The sequence below is a fragment of the Mustela nivalis genome (assembly GCF_964662115.1).
Source record: "Mustela nivalis genome assembly, chromosome: 13".
Taxonomy (NCBI): Eukaryota; Metazoa; Chordata; class Mammalia; order Carnivora; family Mustelidae; genus Mustela; species Mustela nivalis.
In genome coordinates, this window is record NC_139032.1 from 45598061 (window position 1) to 45615798 (window position 17738).

The window sequence follows — 17738 nt, forward strand, 5'->3', positions numbered from 1 at the left end:
AATAAATAAATCTTTTTAAAAAAGAAAATGTAATAGGAAAAGAAGGTACCACTTAAATATCAGTGAAATGTAAAAAAAAAAAAAAAACCAACTAACAACAAACTAAGGACAGATATGCTACAATTTTATGAGAAAGGCTTGAAAATAGCATTGAAGGACACACCTGAATAAATACAGTGACATGCCCTATTCATTGATGGAAAAAATTCAATAATAGAAAGACATCTAGTCTTCTCAAATTAACATGTTAATTAAATTCCAATCAAAGCCCATTAGAAATTTTTATGATACTTAAAGGGCTGATCCTAAAATTTATATGGAAAAAAAAGAAAGATAAAAAGTATCCCAGAAAACTTGGAAGAAAAAATGAGTAGTTTAGCCCCATCAAATATGATTTTTCATAAGTTGAAACAGTTAAGAGAGTGTAGGGGCACGGGGGTGGTTCAGTCAGTTAAGCGGCTGCCTTCGGCTTAGGTCGTGATCCCAGGGTCCTAGGAATCAAGCTTCACATCAGGCTCCCTGTTCCACAGAGAGCCTGCTTCTCTCCCTCTGCCTGCTGCTCTACTTGTGCTCTCTCTCTGTCAAATAAATAAATAAAATCTCAAAAAAAAAAAAGTGTGATATTGGTGCAGGTAAATAAACACATAGGTCAATGGCATAGGATAGCAAGACAGAGAAACAGACGTGTGTAGATCAAACAAATTGACCGATTTCTAATTAGTGGGGATAAGATGGCTTATTCAATAAATGCCGTTAGAAAAATGGACCTTTTTTAGGAGGGAGGGGCAGAGGGAGAGAGAGAAGATCTTAAGCAGACTCAGCATAGGACTCCATCTCACGACCTTGAGATCATGACCTGAGTTGAAATCAAGAGTCAGATGCCTAATGAACCAAAACACTTAGCTGGCTGAGTCACCCAGGTGCCCCAAAATAACGGGCTATTTATATAGAAACTGAAATTATATTCTTTACTCTGCAGCCCCCCTAAATTCATGTATGAATCAAGATTAAATATGACAAATAAAAACCTAAATTGTTTATAAGAAAACGAAGTATGTCTTTATGTCTCTAAGCTAGAAAATAACTGCACCCCAAAAAGGCATAAAACCTAAAGGAAAATATAAAGTTGATTTTATAAAAATGTAACACTTCTGCACATCACATCAAAACACACCACAATGTAAAAAGCTATACACAGGGAAAAGGGATTTTTTTAAAAAATATTTATTTATTTGACAGAGAGAAATCACAAGTAGACAGAGAGGCAGCCAGAGAGAGAGAGAGGGAAGCAAGCTCCCTGCCGAGCAGAGAGCTCGATACGGGACCCGATCCCAGGACCCTGAGATCATGACCTGAGACGAAGGCAGCGGCCCAATCCACTGAGCCACCCAGGCGCCCCGGGAAAAGGGATTTGCAACATATTTAACATAGATGTACATAGATAGATACAGATAGGTAGATACAGATACACGTTCAACTGCTTGAAAGAACCAGGCAGATGTATCTACTAAAGTATATGTTTATATTCCAGCAATTCTCCTCCTGAGTATTTCCTAGAACAGTGTTTCAAAAACTTTAGGTTGTCTGCCCTGGACAGAGAACAAAATCAATTTCAGTGAGCCCTAAGGGAAAGAGAGGGTTGGGGAAAGAGAGCAAGAACAACTATACATTGAGATCTTTATTCATCCATGAATGTGTGTGTGTGTGTATTAGGGACACAATTTTGCTTTGTTTCTACATAATAGCCATTTTCTTAGCACCATTTATTTTATCCCCCACTAGTTCACTGCATCAATGAAGTCAACTTGGTAAGCAAGGAATAGAAGGAAGGGGGAGGGGAGGAGAGCAGAAACTCCTGTGGGAATGTATCACAGGCGGGAAGGTGTAGTCAAGGCTGGCGAGGACAGCCTACTACTGCACTCTTCCAGAGACTTGCTATTGGCCGATGGGAACCACCTCAACAGGAAATGCCTGAGAGATTACAATACCCCCCCAGCCCCCACCACGTGGAAGCCTACAGCCAATGGTTTATAAATAAGCGGCATGAAAGCCAAGAGCCTTTGTCTCAGTCAGACGGATTCATGGAGCTGGCAAGGCCCAGAATTCTCTTAAGAGCTCGGACTGAGGCTAGACTTGGGCAAAAATCTTACCTTTGCTCCGCTCCTTCCTCTCTTCTTTCTTCCCTCGCTTTCTTAAAGATTTTCTCTTTCACAAGCAACTCTCTCCCAGGCTCTGCTGCCAGGAAACCTAACGTTGAGGGTAAATGTTTTTAAGAGTTCCTAGTAGCTACTTAGGTAAGATCCATTGTTACAAGTTTGAGGGGTGTCTGGGGGGCTCAGTGGGTTAAGTGTCTCTTGGTTTCAGCTCAGGTCCTGAACTCATGGGTGGTGGGATGGATCCCAGGAAGGCTCCCCTTGCGAGGCTGGGAGTCCGCTTGAGATTCTCCCTGCTCCTCCCCCACTGCTCTAAAACTAAATCTTAAAGTCTGGGAGCTTCAGCTCTAGGGAGAATCCGGCAAAGGAGAAGAGGGAGGAAGTGAACGTGAGGAGAGGTAGCAGGAATTCTCACTCCTCTAAAATACTATCCTTACAAATGTTGAAGCAATTTGGGCAAGTTTGGTTTTATTAAGGCTGGGACAGCAATGGGTACACCTGGTATCTTCTACACTCTATGGGGTTGATGATCCTTCTGATACTTTCTCTACTTACCTGTTTGCTTAGAATGCTTCATAAAAAATAAAAGCTGGGTTCTAAATCATTCAAACTTGTCCCATTCTCCTCCCCTATTACACTCCCATGCAGACCTCTATGTGGAAGCAACTTTTCTTTTTTTGAAGGTTTACTAGAGCGCAAACAAGTGGGGGAGGAGCACAGGGAGACCGTTTCAGGCTGACCCCCCAGTGAGCGGGGAGCAGGACCTGGGGCTAGAACTCACGACCCTGAGATCGTGATCTGAGCGTAAAACCCAGAGTGCTTGCTTAACTGACTGAGCCACTCAGACAATCCCACTTTAACTTTTTGTTAACAAAACGTTATGTGAAAGGTTTCCCTCCTCCAATCTTCATCGTAAGGTCCCTCTGGAGTTCTATGGAGATTCACTAACGCTAACCTCTGCTGGTCTTCATGGTGAGCTTGTGCTCTCAGCTGCCGTGGTGCGGAGATTGAGTAATTGCATCTGGTCTTTGTGATCCCACATCCTCTTACCAAGTGAGCAAAATCATGTGTACCTCCATGGGAAGGAGGGACGGGGAGAAGACGCGAAGGGGAAAAAAACAAAAGTTCGAGAAACTGGGAATCGCAACCTTTATGGGGGGAACAAAATCTACACCGTGAAGATGGCTATTTCCTTTCCGTTTCTAAGGCTCAGTCAGAACTAACGGCTTTGGAGAAAGCCCCAGTGGCCAGTTATATTTTTGACTGCAGGTTAGCTTTTTTTTTTTTTTTTTCCCTAGTTGACCTTTGAATGTGTAAGGAAATCAAGGAACAGTTGTCTCCCCCGACCCCCACCGCACCCCCACCCCCATCATCATGGCCCAGTGTAGCTTCACATACTGAGACTGCACGAGCATAGGCTTCCCATATTCTCCGTCAAAAACTCCCCGCGCTGCGTGTTTACCTCCACCACGTTTCAGAGTAAGGTGAAACCTATGGGGAATTCGCAGGAGATCCAGTGCATCAGCCAGGCATCAGTCTGTAGTGATTTGTGGCCATGTACATATAAAGAGACCATAGTCGTCTGCTAACTGCATACATATGGCATTCGGGAACGTAAACTCCCAGCCTTTGCCTTCAACACCACATGCTATCCAGGGAGGTAAAAATTGTGGTTCACAACATGTGGGTTGTGACCCTGAGTTGTCTGCCAACGTCTGGCAGGTGGGCTAGAGATGAATTGTGTGCCTACTGCAATTTCCTCTCTTTGGGGCTCCCTTGGGTGTGTGCGTGCCCACATTCTCTAGGCCGTGACCTATACCTGGCATGGAGCTCCAGCACTAGGGACGATGACCCAGAGCCACATACCTATTCCTGTCTTGTCATCTAGCGGGCACATTCTTCCATCTGTCTTTGCTTTAAATACATTAGATACATGTTTCTATATTGCATGGACCTCGGCAACTTCTGTAATCGCTCTCAACCATGTGTGCGTCTTACAGCCCCGATGGGGAAACCTGACCATTTGTGAATATGTACGTCCAGCCAGAGCCATGGACTCTGACTAAAACCGGGGAAATTATTTAGGACTAGAACACTTGTTCTGATTCGAGCTGACAGAAGGGGGCGGGAGATGTCGTCGTAAAAACCTACTTGAATAGCTTTTTTACTTGTTATTTTGCGCTCCAATCCAAGGGAAATCCCCAGAACCTTTCTAATAAATTAATTACATTGTTCATTCTATAAATCCAAACATCTGCAGTAACTTCATTTTATTAACTTCTAGATGGTTCATGCTCTGGTTCTGAACGACCTTGAAACGGGGGCCTTTCTGCAAATGGTCAGGTTTTCCTATACGCCAGGACACAGAGTCAATGGTTTTAAAATATAAATATGATATGTTGATTCTGCCGGACTCAAATATTTTAACTACACTTTGCCAACAAAAACCCCTGGTTTGTTTATGGTTTTTTGGGTATGTGATGGTGTAGAACTTCACTTTTCTTCAGCCTTGTGGTTCTCTAATAATCTGGCAAAGTGGTCCATACCTATTTGCATCACCTTACTGGTGTTCTAATATCAAATCAGCCATAAAAATACTTAATGACAACTCAGCCATTCGGTTGAAGGTCTAATGGAGAACTAAAAGCCTATACTTATGCGTGCTTACACATCTCTAAGGAAAAGCCTGAGCAGAATGAACTGCCGATGCCTGGTACCATGAAGCAGCCACATTTCCATAATGCTCTGTCACAAAAATAGTGTCTTCTGTACGCTTCCATGCACAGCTATCAGCGAAATCTTGGAGCATTCCAGAACGGTCTAGGCACCGAATTGGGCTCAAACACCTGAGCTCAGGCTGGAGACTTGATCTCTTAATATTGCTTCCCCCACCCCTCCTGGGACCACTGCCCCAATGAAGTCTTGCACATGTCTCCCAACTAATATTCAGGGACTGTGTGTTATGAAATAGACCTTTTCTCCCAAAAGGAAATAGTTACAGAAAGGCCCTCCATCCATGGTGAAAATAACCTGGTCCATTTTCTCTTTTTGGAGTTCAAATCTGGACCCTCTTTGTTTGAAACCCCATTTTCATTTCCCTTTGCAAAATTAAAAGGCTCAATGAAGTTGTCTAAATCTCCACCTCCTGTAACACGAAGAAATGCTAGAAGCTTTGAAACGACACTTTCCTTCAATTGCACATTCTCTGTTAACTTTGCTTACAGTACTGGAGAACTGTTTTTGTTTTTTGGTCACAGGACCTAAGAACAAATGAAATTTGGAACGGTTTTCACATAATGTCCCCATAACCAGAGGAGATTCTAAACCATGTTTTCCAGGGATCCAACCTCAGGGCTCAAAGTCAAAGCCCTTGGGTTCCCTTCTCTCCTTTGGGACATACAGGCTTTTCTGTCGCTCTTACTCTCTGGTACAAAGACCGTCTCTGATGGGAGAGTCGCAGATCTGCCAGCTACTGTTATGGTAAACACACTTGACTTCCATCTATACCAAAAGCAGGCAAGTTGAAGATAGTTCATGAATCCCCACGTAAGGGAGTAGGCACCCAAAACTTAAAAACAAAAAAAAAAGGTCTGGAGAATGAAAGGTGATGCTAACTCCGTAGAAGGGAATAGACTGGAACATGGGCATTTTCTGTGACGATTTTCTCTGCTCTCTATGACCCCAAAAGGGAAGGAGAGGAACGCCCCTATTCTCCCTGACCCAGATAGAGGTTGAGACCTAGAAGAAAAAGATTGTGATGACCCCCATTGTGGGTACAATCCAGTCTGGCACCCAGGCCCCAGTCTGGCGTGGCCCCCCACTCCATGTATAGCTGGGAACCTGTGGAAGAGAAGGGCCCGCGGGCAAAGGAGAGAGATGGTGATGCTGAGGAGTTTGGTCTAGATAAGGGCATCTGAACAGCCGTAAATGGAAAATAAAGCATTGTGGTGGTTGCAGCGTGTGAAGTCCCAAAGGCCAGCAACCAGGGCCAGTCACCCCTGGGAACATGGACTCGTGTGGAGTTACAGAAGCAGATGCTTGCTTTGGGTCAAAGAAAGGGATTTAGGGAAGCTGCAGGACCTGGGGCAAGAGATGGGGTTTAGCCACACTGTTACACTCTATGGCTCTCCTGTAACCCCCAATGTGTTAATCTTCAGGAAAATACAGGCTATCCAAGTTCCACTTCCATGTGTTTCTTGTTAAACACCGCTCATCACATTCCTATGGTCAAGACAGAGCCTGTTAACTTGCAGGAAGCAGTGTAGTACAGAGACTAAAAATTGCGACCCCAAAGTCTGAGCCACGGTTCAAATACAAATTCTACCACGGAATTGTGACCTTGATTCTTAGTGCTTTAGCCTCGTGGTGCCTTGATTTTTCTTATCTGCGTAATGAAAGCAAAATACTTTTTATTTTAGAGAGCATGTGCACGAGCTGGGAAGGGGCAGAGGAAGAGGGAGAATCCCAAGAGGACTCTGAGCGGAGTGTGGAGCCCAACATGAGGCTCGATCCCAGGACCCTGAGATCATGACCTGAGCTGAAATCAGGAGTCAGATGCTTAACTGACCGAGCCACCCAGGTGCCCCAGTTAAAGCATAATAATAATACCACCTTAGACTTCAAGGAAGTAGTGATTCAGCTAATAAGCCTGAGAAACCATGACAGGACCTCATCCACGCTAGGCCCTCAGTAAACGGTCTATTCAAGTTTTACTTGTTTAAATTGGAGACTCTTCGAGTGCCTCAATTTCACTCACATGGTAGAAAATGTTCCAGACAATGAGCAAGGGCCAGATCAGACAATAACACGGCTCTGTTCATGACTTCATCAGCCTCTCCTGGTAGCAGTCCAGCCTTGGGTTCATTCTCATAGGCTTTTTTTTTTTTTTTTTTTTGCTATTTTTGCATCAAAGTGTCTAAACTTAGACTTCGTGATTTTTTTTTTTATATTTTTCTCCCCTCCCAAAAGCGCGGACTAGGATCTAGAGATCGTTGTATCCACCTTGTCCAACCCCAAATCAATATCTTAGACACTCAAAAAATGTTGAATGATCCCTAGTTACCTTTAGTTCATCTGTGTACTTTCTAGATGTCCTCATGAGAACACAACACATCAGAGGGGAAACAGGGTGAGTGTTAAATATCTTAGCACCAGCAGTGGTTTCTTTAAAAAAAAAAAAAAACAAAAAACAAAAACAAAAAACCCACATGCTTCCCTGTGCTAATCATTTCTCCAAAGAGAAATAAAGAGCACTTGGAACCCCTGGTGCTTTAGCCTCAAATTGTTTTCTCACTTGAAACAGGAAAACCTGGTGTCCTGGTCGGCAAGATGGAAACCTAACCTCCATCTGAAATTCTCAAGTGGATACGTTGATACCATTCAGTAGAGGGTCAAGAGGAAGAACTCACTGGAAATTAATGTCTGCATTATACATAAATAGCTGTTGGATTTCCAAACGTCTTTTTGCCAGTGTTGGCTTAAAAGGGAAAAGACTCCTGCACGTAAGCACTCCATTGTATTGGCAAGAGGCTGTGAATCCAACATTTTCAAAGATCAGTTTTCCTCTGCTTGATTCTGTCCAAGAGCTGTCCACTTCTCTTGTCCATACTTGCCGTCGTGTTTGAGACTGACTGAGCAGGTTGGATCTAAACCAATCGAGCCCGAGCTCTAGGACCAGCAAAATGCTGAATTCACAATCCTGTACTCAGAAACCCCTGAATAATTGAACTAAAAAAGACGCCAGCATCCTGAATAATTGAAAAGGCTTCTGCACCAAATCCGTCTTCTCTGGCCCTGAAAAGCAGAAGTGTTTTCACCTGTGGTGGGTGGAACTCTTTGCAGAGTGGACCGCAGAGGGAAGCTTGTCGGGGCACTGGTACCAGACTGTAGGGCGATTATGCGATGTGGAAAGTATGTGTCCGTGATGTCTTAATTATGGGTCCCTACTTGTTGGGTCCTGCAGGTAATCAGGGATGGTTACAGGTAAACGTGACCCAGATCCACGAGGGCTGGAGGAGGTGGGGATGAACACAGTGAGCCGGGAGAAGGGAGGTGTGTCGCACGCTGTCAGACCAAACTAAGGACTGTGATTCATCAACGTGAGACCCAAAGGAGCCCTCCAGTCTGGGGGCTCAGGACAGGACAGGGAACTCCCTTCAGGCTACTCCTTTGGCTGACTCTCTGCTTTTGTGTCAGAGAACATGTCAAAGTATTCCATTCATTTTTAAAAGCTCTTTCTCTTGTGCTCTCTCTCACGAGTAAATAAGAAGACATGAGCAGAAGGGGGAGCAGACACAAGGGAAAGCAGGCTCCCCACTGAGCAGGGAGCCCAACATGGGGCTCGATCCCAGGACCCTGGGATCACAACCTGAGCTGAAGACCAACACCTAACCATCTGTGCCACCCAAGCGCCCCTCTGTTCATTCTTTCATGCTTCACCAAGCATCTACCATTCATGCTTTATTGAGCATAAGGTCTAATCGTAAATACCTTCTGTAATGGCCGCCATTTGATGAGCACCTTCTAGGCACAGGCACTATGCTAAGTTAAAGTAGGTTGTAGAATTCACTGTTAAAAAAAAAGAAACTGAGGCTCAAACGGTTAAGTACTACTAGCCAGTGGGTGGCAGGGCTGGTATTGGGACCTAAGTCTTTCCAAAACCAGAGTCTACCTTTTCTGCATCACAGTATGCAGACCATTGGTTTGCAATGGGGAAGAGAATGAAGTTGGAGAGGGACTGTTTTGGAAGGTGTTCACACCAACTAGAGGAGGCTAGGCAAGCACCGAGAACACTGTTCTACCATGTATTGGAAATAAGAGCACTTACCTGGCACTAGAAAGGAGTTGGGTTTTTAATAATTCTTGTTAAGACTTGATCTCAGCAGTCTTCATAGGAATGATTCAGCTCTGTTCTGATGAATGATTGAGCTGTCTTGGGGGGCAGGGTCTCTCTTGTCCTCTAGACAAAGGGCCCAGTTCCCATGGTGTAGAGTAATTCTCCGTTGCAGCCCTACATTTGGATAGTTCTGGAAGGCCTTATTCCTGGGTTCATTCATCACAATGCTCCAGAAAACTGGGATGGAGGTGACCTCCCTGCTCTGTAAATTCAGGAGTCCTCTCAACTTCCCAGAAGATCCCAGGGGACCCCAACTGGAAACAGGGGTGTAGGTGGTCCAGCTGAGGCTGACAGAAAGGAGAAGCCTGGGTTCTAATTCTACCTATTCAGATCTCAACTACATTTATGGGAGGCTTAACACCAGCCAAGGAGAGAGATGCTTTCACATGTTATTTCATATCACCCCTATACCCCTCCAGGAGGCAGGTATATTTGTCACCTGTTTATGAATGGGGCGGGGTGGGGGGAATGGCCTCCAAGAGATGAATGTCAAGCACCCTTGACACAGTAAAACCGAAAGTTTGACCCTCACATCCAGCAGTTTTTTCACTTCCTAGAAGGAGAAACCCCTGAAGCCATCTGCACCAACATTTACATTTCTCTTAGATGGGGACTTTAAGCTGCTCCTTCTAGCCCCCACCCCTTACCCCGCCAGATGAAGTCAGAGGTGAGCCAGATAAAAGAGGTCACGTTCTGTGAGCACAATGGGCCATGGAAATCACAAATGTGAAATTTGAGAATAAAGAAATCTATAAAGTTCAGGAAACCAGCACACCCCTAACAGGGGTACAGTTGAAGGGTTCTGGTCAGTCCCCCTTCTCTGACTTTTTCTGGCCCGGAGAGGGCTCTTGCTTGCATGCCTTTTGGATGCCCAAGGGTGCCTATCTGAGTTCTGTGTACATCCCTACCCAAATTACCACCAGGAAAGAGTCCACCTGGTCCAGGAAGTGAGCTGAGCCTAGGGTTGCCAGAAAAACCTACAGAATTCCCATTTAAATTTGAATTTCAGATAATTTTTTAGCTTTAAATATGTTCTAAATATTTCATTGCACACATTTATACTAACAAATTACTGCTTATCTGAAATTCAAATTTAACTGGGCATCCTGTGTTTTCACTTGATAAATGTGGCAATCCCTGCTGGAGCCCTGTGGTCTGGGAGTTCCAAAAGCCTGGGTGTCCAGAGTAGAGTCCAAAATAGAATGGGGCCAGGTAAGGGGAAGGTGGGCCCTGGGTAGGCAGAGCCTCCTGGCCCCTCTAGACTCCTAGCTCCTGGGGAGAACTTAATCCCTGTGACTATAACTCAGGGCTGTAGGCTTCTTACCTCTACAGCTCTGGGCCTGAACCAGGGACATCTCCTGCTGAGGCTTGGATGGGGACACAGGACAGTAACTGAGCTTGAACTTCGGAACAAAGAGACTTGGGCTCCATCCTGGGTCTTGGGCAGTCTCTTAAACTCTGAGCCCCAGTAATCTGAACTGTGTGTAAAATGAAGCCTTGCTTGGATTAATATTTGTAAGAAACCTAGCCCCGTGCTCCATATACAGTAGGTCTTTCACTCTCACCTGGAAAGAGTGATCTAGGAAAATGCTTTTAGTTCTCTGCCTTCTTGTTTCTTGTCATTGAGTTGATTTGCCTCAGCTGAACTGGAGAAAAAGGGGTTTCTATTGCCTATTCCTGGGATGGGAAAGTGGCGCTCTGTTCTGTAGTAGCTTCCGGTGAAGCTTAGGGAGAGAAACTAGGGCTGAGGACTTGAACTCTTCCCTGAAATCCATATCCCTTTTTCTCCCTCTTCCCTTCTCTCCCTCACTGCTGTTCAGACCCATTCCTGGGGCCTCCTGGGAAGGTGAAGGCCCCATCCTCCCCGAGAAATCTGGGAAGGAGAGGGAGAAGAGCAACCACCTTCCCTGGCCTGAGGTGCTATTTGCTTAATTCGTGTCTTTGCTCTGTCTTGGAAGAAGTCTGCCTTGGATGAGAATTTAATCCCTGTGACTGTAACTCAGGGCTGCACACAAAGGGGGCCCAACAAGCTCACCCCGAGGCAAAGTGCTGAGTGTGGGAGGAGAGATGTAAATGAACTTGGAACTTCATGAAAGCTAAGAACCCTCTGGTGTTGTTTCACTGCCAACCACCACTCTGGGTATCTTTCTGCTCGAAAGTCAAGAGAAGTGGAAGAGTGGAGGCAGGTCGAGGGTCAACTGGCTCAGAGCCTAACTAAGCCACTTCCTCTTTTAATTCAGGTGATGTAATGGAAATAGAAATATCTTGAACTCTAAGACATTCAGGTCCATTTCTTTCATAGATTATAGCAGGGTTTAAAATGACTAGGGACTAAAACATCCGTGGAGTTCTCTTCTAACCTAGGCCAGTCTCTGCCCTGAAAGCCCACTACATTGGTGGCCCTTCTGTCATAGCCATGTAAATCAGAGCATAGACTTATGAGTCTTACTTTCTCTAAAAATGGATCTTTCTCTTCCCTCCTCCTCCTCTTCCCTTTGGACCCAGCATCCTCCCAGTAAGGGACATGCACCTTTAAGTTACAATAAGAAAGAAATACAAAAAAAATATAGAGATTCCCTAAGCCAAGAAAAAACATGTCTCCAGACTTCAACACTACCTTTCGAGACCTGCAAACATTTGTTCACCTGGTGGTAACATTGGGGTTTTCCTTCACCTATTCATGTTAGAATCTAAGACCCGACCTTTAGAGGAATACACAACTTTTCCAATGAGTTCTGAAATCCTCAAATAATTAGGCATCCACTACATGTAGTAAAATAAATACTATACAAATTACCAGGTGAATTTAGCAAATGTTCATTGAGAGTCCACTAGGGAAGTGGTTAGCATAATGATTAAGAGCAGGGACTCTGAACTCCCCTGTGGCTTCATCTGGACTCCACCTACTAATTGTGTGACCTTGATTGCTTTAATCCCTTGGAGCCTAGCTCCACCGTAACATGAACTATGAGAGTACTACTTCATTGCGTTGTTGTAAGGATTAATTGAAATAATGGCAAGAATCTGTAGTGCCTGGCACTAAGTAATTGTTCAATAAATTGGTCAGGGCCTACAAGGATGATCACATGGTCTCTGTCCTCAAAGTCTGTCTCTCTACTTACTACCTTGAGTAATAATAAAAGCTAGAAACTGCCATGTATCTTGTGAGTAGGGTACCCCACCATGTTCAGGAGGCATATTAGTCAGGGTTCTCTGAACAAACAGCACCAACAGGAGATATACAGAGATATAGAAGAGATGATGGACTGGTTCATGTCAAATAATCAGGGGAACTGAGAAGACCTACCATTTGCCGTCTGTAAGCTGGAGGGCCAGGAAAGCCAGTGGTTCAGTTCTAGCCCCAGCCTGAAGGCCTGAGAAGCCAGAGAACTGATGATCTAAGTCCTAGGGCCAAAGAGTCCAGGGGATCCAATGGTATAAGATCCAGTCTAAGTACAAAAATGAACCGTGGTCACTGATGTCCAAAGGCAAGAGAGGATGGATGACCCAGCTCAAGCAGGCACCAATTCCTCCTCCTGCCTTCTCTTGAGATGCATTGGAGGATCCACACTGGTGAGGAGAATCTTTACTCAGCCTACCAGTGAAACTCTAAGAGCACCTGCCCAGACATTTTTACCAGCTCTCTGGTCATCCCTTCATCCAGAAGCTGACACATAAAATAAACTGTGACATGGGACTATGAGCCACTAAACCCAGGATAAAGATGGGTGGAGGGAAGCTGGAGGAGAATGTGGCAATCCAACCAAGCCTTGAACGCTCATTGGCCTGGACTGTGTGCCAGAAGGAACAAGGGTAGCAGAGGCAAGACATAGTGCTAGGACTTCTTAAAAACAGGGTCCCTACGTTATTGCTGTCCTTTCTCTTTCCACCAATACCGGACCCCCTCCAAACTGAATCTAGTTGCAACTACTCTAGTTGCTACTCTTCATTCTCCTATAAAGTCCAAAGTCTAAGGACTTACCAGCCGCCTTCACCAAACACCGCTTCCGCCCAGAGCACCCTATCCCCATCCCCCATTCTACAGACTGAAGCACCCCACCCCAGAAGGTTCCCGCTATCAGACCAGCTTCAGGAGATTCGCCATTCTTTGTCCTTCCTCTCCACAACCTGCAACATGGACTTGGCTCAAAGGCTTTTTTGCCTCACTTTTCCTGTCCATAAAATGGAAGCATGTGCTCTCTCCACTTGATTAAAAGACTCCTAAGCTACAAAGGCCCTTGAAGTCTCCAGAAATAAGGCTGAAGAAACACTACTTGCAAATAAGCAGCGGGGGCACCTGGGTGGCTCAGTTAAGCATTAGACTCTTGATTTCAGCTCAGATCATGATCTGAGACATTGAGCCCAACCACACTGGGGTGGGCTCCACACTGGTCATGGAACCTCTTGGGATTCTCTCTCCCTCTCCACCCCCGTTCATGCACGTGACGTGCACATGTGTTTGCTCTCTCTCCCTTTCTCTCTCTCCACAAAAGTAAATAAAATAGACAGTGAAAGAGGAAGGATTATCTGACTCAAGACTTTGCTGGGTTAGCAGGTTGCTTTGATCATGTCTAAGGTTGAATGTTATCGATCAGCTGGAAGCAAGGAAATCCAGAGCTCGGACTCAAGCAAGGGAAAGCTGCTGTATATGTTCAGAATTATTCTCCAAGTCAACTGCAGCGGGTCCAGCGGGAGGAGCCAGCTGTCCTGGAATAGGGCTTCTATCTCTGCTGCTGTGCAGGGAGGGGAAGGGCTAATTCAGGCATGGGGGTGGGTATGTGGGGGGGGGGGGTTCTTCCTCTTCTCCCCTGACCTGACTTGGGGATGCAACACCTGACAAGGGGCAGAATCCCCTCCTAAAGGGTTGTGGTGAAAACCTCCTGATGCTAATTAAAGACAGTGGAAGTGGAAGTGAACATTGCTCAGTGGATGGCTTTGTCATTTGCAGAAACCTTACTTGGTCACTGCCTTCATGTAGTTAGTCCTTCACTGTTGATCTACTGTCAACTAAGCAGCATATGCAAACCACATCTCTAACTCCGACCTGTTCCTCCAGCCTTGGAAAGATGGGAGGGCGGGGCTTAGAACAAATCAACGAACCAACTGCAGAATGAAAAGTTTCATTTCCCGTGCTTAAGGTGCCAAGACCTTTCTTCAATAACACAGCGGTGTTTTAGTTCTCAGCCGGTGGAATTTCAAATTAGCAGCAGCTTTCATGGTTTTTTACAGACCTCCTTGGTTAGATGAAGAGACGCAGTGCCCACCCCTATATTGTTTTCACTTATTTCTAAGGTTGCACTCACATTCTTTGTCTTTGCATAGGTTTTAAAACTATAAATTAGCACCTTCATTCCCTCATGGCTGACATCTGCATTTCAAGTGAGAAAGCATTAAAAACCCCAGTTTCATGAAACTGTCATAATCAGAAAAGTACACAAGCAGAATGTTGATCTCCTGGTTTCCTTTTTTGTGATTATATTTATGAAATACTTGAAACCATGAGGTACTACTTAATTTTTACAGCATACTAAATAGTATATGGTACTGTTTGGATACATACATAACAAGTAGTAAAAATATTTAAACATAGGGTGCCTGGGTGGCTCAGTCGGTTAAGTATCGGCCTTCAGCTCCAGTCATGATCCTGGGGTCCTAGGATCGAGCCCCACATCAGGCTCCCTGCTTGGTGGGGAGTCTGCTTCTCCCTCCTCCTCTGCCCCACCTCCTGCTCTTCTCACATGCGCACGCTCGCTTGCTCTCTCTCTCTCTCTCTCTCTCAAAATCTTTAAAATATTTGAACATACTTGAATCATAAACATCTCTTTTGGTAAGTAAGGAGACCTGGGACCTAGGATAATTTTACTAGCCAACTTGTAAATCTGCTTATGCGCGCGCACGCACACACACACACACACATATATCTACATGTGCACACCCATCCTTTTGATTTTGTTCTCAGTACGATCAAGGAATTCTGGAATTTTCTTAGTAGCCTAGAGAAAGTCTTAGGAAACTTAGTTTATCCTTTAAAGAAAAGGAAGGCAGAGGAGATGATTTTGTTGGTGGGGGTAATTAATGACCTCAGATTTGGAGGGTTCTAAATGCTTTCCACTAACTCCACTCATGGCCTCATTTGGAGGCTCAGACTTGGCTTGAAGCCAGTGTGGCAATCCAGCTTCACGAAGTGTCCCCTTTTGGAGATTATTTCTTAAGTTTCTTTAGGTTTTTTATTGGTGGACAGAAGGAGACAGGAACAGGGAAGGAGGAGGACAAGGCTGGGATTTCTGAATTCAAGAAGGATGTCCTGCTGCCTCACAGCCCAGGAAAGTATGCTTGCATCAGCCCCGTGGCCCATGAGGGAGGGTTAAGCTAATTCAGGGAGTCTGGACAGCTCTGAACGGATTCCTTTGAGAGGCTTCAAGCCTCCAAGGAACACCCCTGATTCTGGCAGGCCGGTCAAAGTAGTTTCAAAGAACAATGAACTCCAGGGCAAAAGGAAAAAATCATCGGGTTAAAACATGTACCTTTGAACAGCCATGGGCCAGACTCCAAAATGAATCTTTATGAGCTTCCAAGGAGACAATGAAGGGAAGTGGGAACAAGTGAAAAGTCAGATGAGGATTTCAGCTTTGGAAACTGCAGGAAGGCGGGAGCGGTGTCCATAAAGGGAGCCCTTCAGCCAGCAGGGAAGGATCAAGAAGGCCCGGTGGCCCTCACCCCCCCCCCCCCCCGCTGGCCAGAGGACCCGCCCAGCCCTACACACTGCCCTCCTGAGAAATGCAGGTGGGTAGTCCTCAGGCCCTGCCAGCTTGACACCCTGCCTTCAGTGGCGACTCAGGGAAGGGACCCCAGTGCTGAACACCCTTGAAACTGCTTGGGTTCCCAGTGAAAAATTGTTCTGCCTTCAAAGCCGAAGGAAGTTTGGTCAAGGCATGGGCTTTCTCCTTAGGTTCAAAAGTTAAATGAATATCCCCACCATCTTGTGCATTTGTATTTTCCTTTTGTAAGTGGAATCGAGAAATGGAGGCATTTTATAAAAACAGAAGGTATTACAGAAAAACCATATCATTTCTTCAGAGGAGCAAGTGTCTACTTTTTAAAAAAGCGCTATTGACTCAAGTCCATCAAACCTAGCACAGGTTTATCTCTGAAATACAAAACATATCCTCTATTTTTGATAGGGTATCATCCTGGTTATTTACGCTCATTCCATTTTAGAATAGGTACAGTGTTAATGGTCGCATGGCAAATATCTGAAATTATGTCCATCCATGTTGGAGGAAGTTAACACCCAGCAACAGAGGTTAGAGGGAAATCCCATCCTCGGCCACTTATTCTGATAGAGATTTTAATTTTGGCAGAATATCTGAATTCTATATGAACTGCAATTCTGTATCGGGCCTTAGGAACACAACAATGGATGGAGAAGGATCTCCTGGTCCGTGGTCACTGCCCCCAAGGAGCCCCTACCTAAGGAAGGCAGGCGGAGAGGGACAAGGAGAAAGGCAAGAGGCTCGGCGTTGTTATCGAGCTGTTACCAGTTGTGTGGAGTACACCTAAGATGCAATGGTTTCTGGAGGGCTATAAGTGTTTCCAGGAAAACTACACCTAGATGATACAGTGAAACAAAAGGGAAGCCCAGAGACCATAACAAAGGCTAAGAGGACCGGAAGTGTGAGCTTCTCTGGGATCAGGCAGGAGCCCAGTGTGGCCGGTGGATGGAGAGCGGCTGGGAACGTGGGGCTAGAGCTCCGGAGGAGTTTGTCAGAGGCTTGGCTGTGTCAAGCAAGGTGGCCTCTCAGGATAGAGGGAGGGGAGAACTCAATGGAGAAAAGAACAGCCCAGTCCACCTGGGTTGTGCTGGAAGAGGAAAGATCAAGATATTGCAGTAAAGTGCACTTGCACTATGGCAGTGCTAGGATGAACAAAAACAGGAAGAGATGAAGTCCAATTAGATTTGGAGAGGAGGAGGACGTGAGCTTGAGGGCCAAGTTCCTGACCGGGTGCTTGGCTAGAATAGGAAACAAGAGTTCACCGCTATGGTGCGCTATTCCATGCCAGATCCACACTCCCCATTCTAACTTCATTCTCACTCCAGCCCTCCAAGGTAGGCACTACTGCTCTACCCACTTTACAGATGAGGCAAAGGAGGCAGAGAGCGCCTTGGTAAATATCCTGAGCTCCCAGATGAGCACACCAGGATGCCAGAATTCAAACCAAGCTTGGAGTGAGTGGCAAGGGAGACCAGACATACTACCCTCAAAGGAGGCGATGGGATATCTAAGGGAAAGAAGTTTCGATCACGTGTATATGTAATTTTGAGACCACAGGCTACCAACACAGAGATGGCCACTTAAGAGTTGGGGGAAAATAGGGTTGGCATGTGCAGATTTGTTCCTTCAACAAATATTTCTTCAGCACTTACTGTGGTTGTACCTGTCCCATGTCAGAGGCAGAGTTCGACATCACCAAAATATTGACTGAACACCCACAAAGCAAAGTGTGCGTGGTGTCAGATTTTAGTAAAGCAAATAATTTTCATCACACAGCTGAACACATGCCCTTTAAAATAATCTGGAGATAGCTCCTTCCATAAAGCAAATGATTTACCCCGTAAGTACCTGTTTTTGCAATTTTGGAATTACTCATACCGGCTCTCCTGAAAGCCAAACACCCTATAAATGTATACA